This window comes from Herpailurus yagouaroundi, unplaced genomic scaffold (assembly GCF_014898765.1).
Source record: "Herpailurus yagouaroundi ecotype Mexico unplaced genomic scaffold, PumYag 67793, whole genome shotgun sequence".
In the NCBI taxonomy this organism is placed as follows: Eukaryota; Metazoa; Chordata; class Mammalia; order Carnivora; family Felidae; genus Herpailurus; species Herpailurus yagouaroundi.
Window position 1 is genome coordinate 1,188,195 of NW_024420586.1, and position 9,803 is coordinate 1,197,997.

At 37.5% G+C, this 9,803-nt stretch overlaps 1 pseudogene; it reads left to right on the forward strand.

Moving 5' to 3' along the window:
* The first annotated feature begins 8,918 nt into the window (after window positions 1-8,918).
* On the forward strand, window positions 8,919-9,425 carry LOC121025990 (60S ribosomal protein L29-like; annotated as a pseudogene).
* The last annotated feature ends 378 nt before the right edge of the window (window positions 9,426-9,803 follow it).

Consider the following 9,803-nt stretch of genomic DNA (forward strand, 5'->3'; position numbering starts at 1 on the left):
TTGGAATAGGTCATTACCTCTTATCAAAAAGATAAGAGAGAACAAATGCTAGGGAGGATGTGGAGAAAAGGGAACCCTTCTGCACTGCTGGTGGGAATGTAAATTGGTATAGTCCTATGGAAAATGGTATGGAGGATCCTCAAAAAATTGAAAGTAGACCTACCATATGACCCAGCAATTCCACTTCAGGTAATATATCCAAAAGAAACGAAAACACTCACTCAAAAATATATTTGCATCCCCATGTTCATAGCAGCATTATATACTGTAGCCATGACATGGAAACAACCTAAGTATCTGTGGTGGTGTATGTATGTATGTATGTATATGATGGAACATTTATTCTGCCACAAATATGAGAATGTCCTGCCATTTGCAACAATATGAATAAATCTTGAGGGCATTATGCTAAGTGAAATAAGTCAGAAAAAGAAAAACAAATACTGTATGATCCCACATGAGATCAAAACCCCAAACCCTAAACCCAAACAACAATAACCCCTGCCTTGAAACTTCATAGATACAGAGAAAAGTTTGATAGTTGCCAGAGGAGGAGTAGGAGATGGGCAAAATGCATAAAAGGAGTCAAAACATACAAACTTTCAGTTATAATGTAAAGAAGTCATGGGGATATAATAGAGAGCATGGTGACTACAGTTAATATTACTGTATTGTATATATGAAACTTGTTAAGAGAGTAGACCCTAAAAGTCCTCATCATGAAAAAAAAAAGTAACCATGACAGATCTTAACTAGATCCGTGTAATAGCTAGTGATGATCATTGTGTAATATATATAAATATCAAATCATTAAGTTATATGCCTGAAACTATTATAATGTTATATGTCAATTATACCTCAGTAAAAGAATATGAATTCTTATTTTTGAAAGCTTTTAAAAATTTAACATATGTAAAGCGATAATTACCTAAGTATCGTTTCACTTGCCTTTCACAAGTGTTACTATGGAGGATTTTCAGTGTCATTTTGTGTACATATTTACAAATTTTTTAATTCTGATTTTCTCTTAATTCACATATGACTTAAGAATGCATATTTTAGTTTTTAAATATATGAGTCTTTGTGATTACCTTTTTATCGTTAACTCAAATTTAGGTGACTTATGGTCAAAGAATTTGTTGTTTTATGTAATTTGTGAGGGGGATTTCTTAAGACCTCTCTTGGCTTCAAAATGTTCAGTGTGTTTTGGAGACAATTTGTAATAAATTTTAAAACTCGATTAAAAAGTATACATCTACAGTCCATGCAGGGTTCTAGATATGTATTTTAAAGCATGTTTTTACATTTTATTCATATATGTGTTTATTCATTTTATTATCTTCAGTTATCAGTTTCTGATGCTTCTGGTAAGTAATCTGATATGATTATAGATTTATTCTGCTTCATATTCTATTAAGAATTTGTGTGTTTTTAGTCAGGGACAGTAGGATATTAGCTCAACACCATGGTACTGAATCTGAACTAGACCATTTATTCTTTGAGGAGATACAGAAATAAAAACTTCATCAATCCATAGAAACTATGAATCCTATTAAGTAGAAAGAGGGAGCTTAGCATTTGATCCTGGACCCTGATTGTTACAGTCAAAAAGGATCTTACAAATGATTAGATTTCCAGTTACATGCTAATTGCTCTGAGTTAATTTATTGCTCCATCAATGAACAAGAGATTCAAATCTTGGCTGTCTGACTCATTTTATGAGGATATTGAGAGAGAGACAGATTTTTCTTAGGAATTAAAAAATTACTGTTTTTCATAATTCCAAAGAATTTTAAAGAAACTTTTAAATAAAAATACTTTTTATAATCCAGAAGTAGAAACCAGAGAGGAAAGGCGAAAAAAATCAGCTTATTTCAGAAATTTAGTTAAGATAGTAGTGGGAGGGAGAGCGCAGAAGGACCAAGCAAGAGTGTCCCTAATGGTCCCAAGGTCAAAGTAACATTTCTACTCATATAAACAAGCCTCGTATAGAGCTACCTCTACTATGTTGCAGCAAGAGAATTGATTTTTTGAATGACCCTTGTGAAAATCCTAAATGATTTATGATTCAATTGTATTTCCTATACTCAACTTACTAAAGTGAAAAAATTTTTCATTTTATTCCCAAAGACACTTCAACAATAAGAATTAAAAGGGAATTCAATTTACATTTTTAATTAGTAGGAAAGTTAAATTAACTAAATCCTCCATTCTTGAGGTACTTTGTTTACTTGAGATTTTACCTCAGTAAATAAAACTCAGACTGCTTTTTCACTAAGAAAGTTCTGTAGTCTAACTCAAAGCTTTGAATCAATGCTATTTAGTTTTTTAATTTTTTTCAGCCACATCTAATAAATAAAAGCCATGAAGACTGCCTTTATCTCATCTTTTTTTTAAAAGTTATTCTGCCCAAGACATTCCCAGTATTTGGTGTGCTGCTGGGATATAAATATACATATATACACATATATAATTTTTATTTCCACATATATCCAATACCCGTAAACCATGCCCCCAAGTCCAAATCTAAAAGATTTGGTTGAAGAGTACCTAGCTTCAGCATTTGTATGTAATTTAAAACAGTACTTTTCAAAATAAGTCTTTGCCTCTGAAGGGAAGAGTCAAAAAAACAATGAAAAAAGAAACACAAAATACTTTGTAGAGTGGGTTGAAAAATTGCAAAGTATTCTTTGTTTTATCATTTACCTTCAAAAAGTGTTTTTCAAGTGTTTCCTTTCCAGAGCTACAGATGGTCTCTGCCATTTAGCATCCTGATTCCTGTTAGAAGAAGCCAATTAATATCATATCCCTATACTTCTAATCAAGGCTGCCCTATTAGTGCTCTGTTGAATGAACTGTTGCTGATTAACTGAAAATTAGTCGGTGAAGCTAACGATTTTCCCTCCATACCCTGTGGGCCCATACAATGTTCGTCTGAATTAAGGACAGTTAATTATGGTGTATGATTTGCCAGTAGACCGAACTTACTGAGTCAGTGTGAGAAACCCAGTTTGGGGGTGGCTGATGTGATGCAGGCTGGCAGATCTCCCTTTCAAGGTTTGCTGTTTTCCTCTGAGCTCGTGTCTCTTCCAAGCATTTCTAGGAGATGGTGTCTGGCAGCTCTTTCACTCAGCTTACAAGAAAATCTCCACAGTGCATCATGTGGGGAAGAGCAAAATAGGAGTCTTTTGTCACTGTTAAATGTATACTTACGTAAGCAGCAGAATTTCTGGGGGCTACCAAAGATTATTATAATTTTAATAAGCTTTAAAGCTGCTGAAGCACATTGCAATCAGCACAGAGATGACGTATAGGAGTATATGCCAACTAAGTCATGTGGTGTTTGTGACAATGTGATGAACAGATGTGAAGATGTCCTTCTAGACTGTCGGTCCTTGAGCTCCCAACACCAAGAAAAGAAGGTTGGGACAAGTTTTTGAGTAAGAGCAATAAGAAGCATCCCCACTTCATTGTTTTGTAACAGTGGCTATACAGTGAAATGTCAAAGAGAGAAGATGCAAACGTACTGAGATATTAGAATTCATGTTGTCTTTTTCTTGAGGCCTCAAACTACACTTTGATACGTGGTACTGTTTTGTAGTCATGTCATTTTGATCTTCCAGTTAATAAGCCCATTTAATAGAATTTAAGATGGACTTGCGTTTTAATAAAAGGTGTGAGGACTGGCATACATAAATTATTTCTATTTTATATCTATTTATCATTTTTCAAAATAAAGACTGCCTAGCATTTTCTCATACTAATGTGCATGGTTAAACAAGAGGGAATTCTAATTCATAAACATCTAAAACCAATAGTCTTTGGTTAAAGGAGCCTTGATAGTCTTTCATTACTATTTACTGAACCTGCCTTTTCTAGATATAAATAATCCTAGGGCCCCACTGAAGTTTTCTTCTCCCTTTGGTTTACATTTTAGTTCAGTATTATGTACTAAACAGATTGTCTACTTATAGATGTAGGGTGTAACATCGGAACCTCATTTTGAGCGGAGGAATTGATGTTAAATGAAAGTTCTCCCTTAAAAAAAAAAAGATGTTGGTGAGAGAAAAACTCAACCAACAAAGTTCAAGTTTTTCTTCTTTCTAAAAGATTTTTCAAGTGAGGAACATGGAGGCTCAGAATGAGTTGCAGGTGTGAGTAAACCAGACCTTGGGTGAACTAAAGAAATGATTGCAAGAACCCCTTAAATGTAATGTCTTTAATGATAAGCTAATTATTGAGAGACTGTGTAATGAAAAAAGGCACTCAGGATTAAAAAAGAAATAGCAGAGAAATGTGTTGAAATATTTGCTTGGGCTTTCCCAAGGTAGATGTTGCGAGGCATGAATGAATGGTTGAATTAACCAGGATTTCAGGCAACCTTAGTTTGGTTCAAGCCCTCTACCACCATTGAGCTGTACATCGTCCCTGAGTCATAGATCTTCTCTGTGTCAGATGAAAACATTGGCCAAAAACTGTGGGGTCTGTTGTGGCCGAATCTGCTTACCAATAGGCTGAGTGGCAAAACACTGTCTAATTTACCTTCTTGCCCCCCAGTACCCCAAGTTACAATTTTATATCCATCCTTGTTCCTAATTAATGAATCACAGCATAGGTATTAAATGATCAGGTATTGTTTGTGCCTCCAAAGCTTCACGTACCTATCTTTCTAGCAATTATTATGTGCCAGGAATTGACCTTTCTACAGCCAAATAAATTAGTTTTGGGCAGTAAGTTTTAAAATCTGAGTTGAAGAAAAGAGAGAGGATGCTTCATTTCATAGTCTTGCTCCTCTCTTGATTTTCTTCATGGAGTAACAGCTGTCTGGATAAGAGCTTTAAGGTGACTCCATCCCTCTCTTCTTATTTAGCAAGAATGACTACAAATTGATTTTGGCAACCACCTGTAAAAAAATGTAATTCCCTAAAAGGCCCTGCTATTTCAAATAAAAAGTCTGTATTATGTTTTGGTTCTCATTATTGGTCCTGGAAAAAGATGTAAACAAGATGAAAAAGTTCGAGACAATGGTAACTAAAATGATCAAGGGGTAGCCACAGCATATTGGAGTCAAGGAAAAGACCCTCAAATCAATGATCAAATGTATAGATTTCTCCACACTTTGAGTTTTAAAGGGAGAATTTACAGCTGAAATTACTTCTTAAGAAGGGTTTTCACATTATATCATCTTTCAACAGCCTTGACAAAGACATCAGGATAGGTATTACCTGCAATTTACAGATAAAAAAAATCAAAGTATGAGTGATGTTATAATTTGTTCAAATTCTCCTGGCCACTGGTAAATGGAAGAACCCAGCCTTGGAATCCAATGTCTTACGCCTTCCATTCTTCCAACCTGATTGAACTTACATATCCTATTCAGTCTCGACAGAGAATAGCCAGAATTCTCTTTCCTAATCTCTTTCCTGTCTCTAAATGTATTTTCCCTTTGACCTGGAATTGATGGTATATACTTATTGCCTTCTTTCTAATAATTACACGCTACAGGCATATCTAGTATTAATATAATTACTTTATTTGATTTTGAGATTGGGAGTCCTCAGAGCAAGAGGGCTATTTTCATGTGTTTTGCTCAAGAAAATTGTATTAAAAGAAATCAAAGAATTCTTTTGCGACTTGCCCAAGAGGATGCCAGACAGGATTTAAGGGGCAGACCAGAGATCAGCAAACTATGGCCCATGGGCCAAATATGCTTGCTGACTCTTTCTGTAAATAATGTTTTACTGGAATACAGACACACTCAGTCCTTTGTGTGTTATCTATGTCTGCTTGTCTACCACAATGGGGGGGGGGGGGGGGCAGTTAGAACAGAGACTGTATGCCCTACAAAGCCTAAAATATTTACTCCCTGGCCTTTTGAGGAAAAATTGGCCAACTCCAGGCCCAGAGTCAATCCTCAAAAGTGTCTAAGGAACAAGAAAAGTAGAGTGGGTTGTCCTCTGTTTCTTTCTAGGAATTCAGTACTTTGGGAGCTGCTGTTATTTCCAGAAAGACTATACTTTGGTACTCAAGGGAATAGAAGGTAGAAAGAGGGAATTGCAAGCAAGTTTGACTAAAGAACACAGAACACTTGAGAAGGGAAATCATATTTAGGAGAGTTATTCTTCGATCAAGGGAATGAAAGGGAGAATTTCATGAGGTAAAGGTGTTTGTGATAAGCTGATTATAATACAAAGTCGATTTACTAAGCCAATCAAAATCTAAATTTAAGTTTAAGAATCATGTAAATTATCAGATTTTATTTATCTTTGCTTTTAGCAAGGAAAATATTATCAGATTTTCTTTATTATATTGGTAAATTCTAAATCTTGGGACACAGATTCAGCCTAAGAAGAAGTTACTTCACGATCAGATGTTAGTACAAATTCTTGTGCATCAGCTATTATAAAAACAAACTTTTAATATCCCACATTTTGAAATTTATGGAGGTGACTTTCATTTTCTTTAGAGATGATGAATGTGTGCCGACTGGCGCCGCTGTTTAATTATAGATGGCTAGCTGTGAGGAGCATGGAAATTATCTCAGCCATTTAAACCTCAAGGCAATCTCCTGATGTGACTAAAAAGGTGTGCATTTTATTTATGTAGCTGCTTTACCTACTCACCCAGATTTCCATTGCACTTAGAAATTCCCAAGTGAAGTGTCTACAATTATTTTGTAAAGGGCTTGCAATAATACTCCCTTCCTTCTCATTCTTGCTCCCAGGAAATTTTTGCTTAAAGCTGCATTTGGGAAATAGTACATGGGAAGCATCATGGTATATAGGGAAGAGAATAGACTGGAGGCTCAGGAACACTTGCAACACCCTTTGAAAGGTCACCGTGTGTTCAAGGAGCTGCAAATGGCTCACAATATCTAGAATGCAGAGTAGATGTTAAGTGTGGACAGTGGCATGTCTACAGAGGTGGTTGGAAACCAGACAATAAGAGGTACTGGGTTTCATGCTAAGCAGTAGGGACAGTTGTCAAGGTAATATGGAACCCCTGAAGGGTTTAAAGGTAAGAATATAGAGGTGCCTGGATGGCTCAGTCAGTTGAACATATGACTTTGGCTCAGGTCAGGATCTCATGGTTTGTGGGTTCGAGCCCCGTCTCAGGCTCTCTGCTGTCAGCACAGAGCCCGCTTCAGATCCTCTGTCCCCCTCCATGTCTGCCCCCCTCCCACATGTATGCTCTCTCTCTCTCTCTCTCTCTCTCAAAAATAAACTTTTAAAAAAGACAAGAATATAACACAATTAAATTTACACTGTTGAAAAATATCGTGGCAGCAGGGTAGATAATGGACTGAAATGGAGAGAAAAAGAGTGAGGGTACACAGAGACTTGAAGGGCTGGTGTGAGTGAGGTTTTCAAGGAATGGTAAGGTGCTAAGCTGAGGATATGTCTGTGAGGGTAGAGAGCTAAATTGTTGAGGAGATATTTGTGTGGCTTAACTGAAAGAACTTAATTTTAACAGACACAAGAGTGAGGGAAGGGTCAGTGTAGGAGCTGAGTTAATTATAATAAGAACATTTAGGAGGAGAACAAGAATTAATGCGTATCTTACTACTGCATGCCCAGAATCTAGGCCTGCCAAGCAGAGTGTTCCTGTGAGCAAGAAAAACTGAGAGGGCATTGTCTCCAAGGGCATGAGTGTATTTCTAGATAACTTTGCCTATATGGAGCTTTCTTGTGTGGAAATAATACCTGCCTGGGATCCCTAGGACTAAGACCCTCAGACTAAGGTTTTAGCACACATCTAGGAGGTAATTACCAGCAGGGAGTGGAGAAGAGAGGAGAAAAACAAAAAGAGCTAATATAGAAAGTGTTAATGAGTGGTTACCCCTGTGGGCAATTGGGAGCTCAGTTCTACTGAGGACATCTGGGAGACAGCGTAGAACATGCCTCAGCATTGTTCCATCGAAGGAGCAAAGAAGGTATTTATTCATCAATTCTAGTTTGTCACTGGTTAAGAGGTTAACCAATGACAACTTTCTGGCCCTTCCAACCAGCCCTGTGCTTGAGCTAAGCATACTTCCACGGGCAGGAAAATCCTTGAAACAAAGAGTTGTCAGTGCAGGAACTGTGAATGCAAAGAGTGATGAGCAGGGTTCTGACAGAGCCGACTGCATATATACACACCCAACTGTGGGCAGTAAACCCACTGTACCTTCTTTGAATTTAAGGGGGTAGAATCTTTCTTAAGATAGACAAGTTACTTATTTCAATGCAGAAGATTTTCTACCTTTTGGAACCTATCTTAGTACATAGATACACTGGGATTTCGAAGAAGACTCAAACCTCAAGGTGGCCTCCAATGTACATTAAGGAATTATAACAATAAATGGCAATCCATGGTGACATCATCTCTTGAGCAAAGGATGAAACTGCAGAGTTAGGTATGCCAACTATAAATGTAAGAATTAAAACTGACTCAGACATATTTGGAAAAAGAACACACTATTCTCCAATGCATTACCATTTCCTAAAATGAAACTACTAAGATTTGGTGATTTTCACATAATTTAAATATTTAATTGCTGATTTTGAAAAAAAAAAGATGATGGAGAGACTAATGCACAAGATGCATAAAACATAGTAAAGCAGCACTCCCAACTCTATTACTCTGGAATTGGGTTTAAGAAATTAAACAAAAATATGAGTTCAAGGAACAAAGTCATGAGGAGTCATATACAAAACAAAAGAACTGGATTCATTGCTAAGTAACCTGGAAGTAGCAAACAGAGCTCTAAGGCCAATTTCTGATAATCCATGGATGGAATTTTCTGGTTTTAGCATTTTACTTTAACTGCCCCCCATTCCTTCTTCGAATGCAAAGATACTGGAAATGGGTTACTGAAGAAGTTATCCTCTTTCCCTTCATCCCTGAAGCACTTTGGGAGCCAACGCTCCAGGACAGACATGGTCACGTCCAAGAACCACCCATGCACAGCCAGTCACGAAAACGGCACAGAAACAGCATCAAGAACCCCGGTCACAAAGATATGAATCTCGTAAGGGGGTAGGCTTCAAGTTCCTGATGAACATGCACTTCACCCAGAAGCACAACAAGAAGGACCTGAAGAAGATGTAGACCAACCCTGCCATGGCCATGAATGCACGTGCTGAGGCTATCAGTGCCCTTGTCCAGCCCAAGATCCTAAAGGGCGGCAGGTGCAAGCTCAATAGACTTGCCTACATCACTCACCTGAAGTTTGGGAAACATGTTCGTACCTGTATTGCCAAGTGTCTCAGGCTCCTCCGACCAAAGGCCAAGGCCGAGACTCAAATCAAAGCCCCGGCTGCAGCTGCGACTCTGGCTCCAGCTCCTGCTGTGGCTCAGTCTCCCCAAGGTGCCCAGGTGCCCACGAAGGCCATTCTATACTGGAGCTGACGTGAGAACAGGACTGGTGCGACCCCTAGGCTCTGTCTGCATGGGGCCAGTGTCCCTTTATGTTACTTGTACAAATAATCCAGCAGTAGGATCTGTCAAAAAAAGAAAAAAAGTCATTCATACCAGGGTTTGGTATCTTGAAGGTCTGGCTCTGTTGCTCAGTGTCTATGTAACCTTGAATAAATCACTTAACCTCTGTGTACCTCAGTTTCCTCATTTGAAAAAAAGGTCATAATAATAGTACCTACCTCATAGGGAGTTTATGAGGAATGATAAATTAGCATATGTAAATTAGAGCACCAGACACATAATAAGAAATACACACGTGTTTGTTACTATTAAGAATATATAGCTCTCTTCCGGGCAAAGAGCAAGCTGTCATAGCTTATGGAATGTGACTGCTGTAAATCACA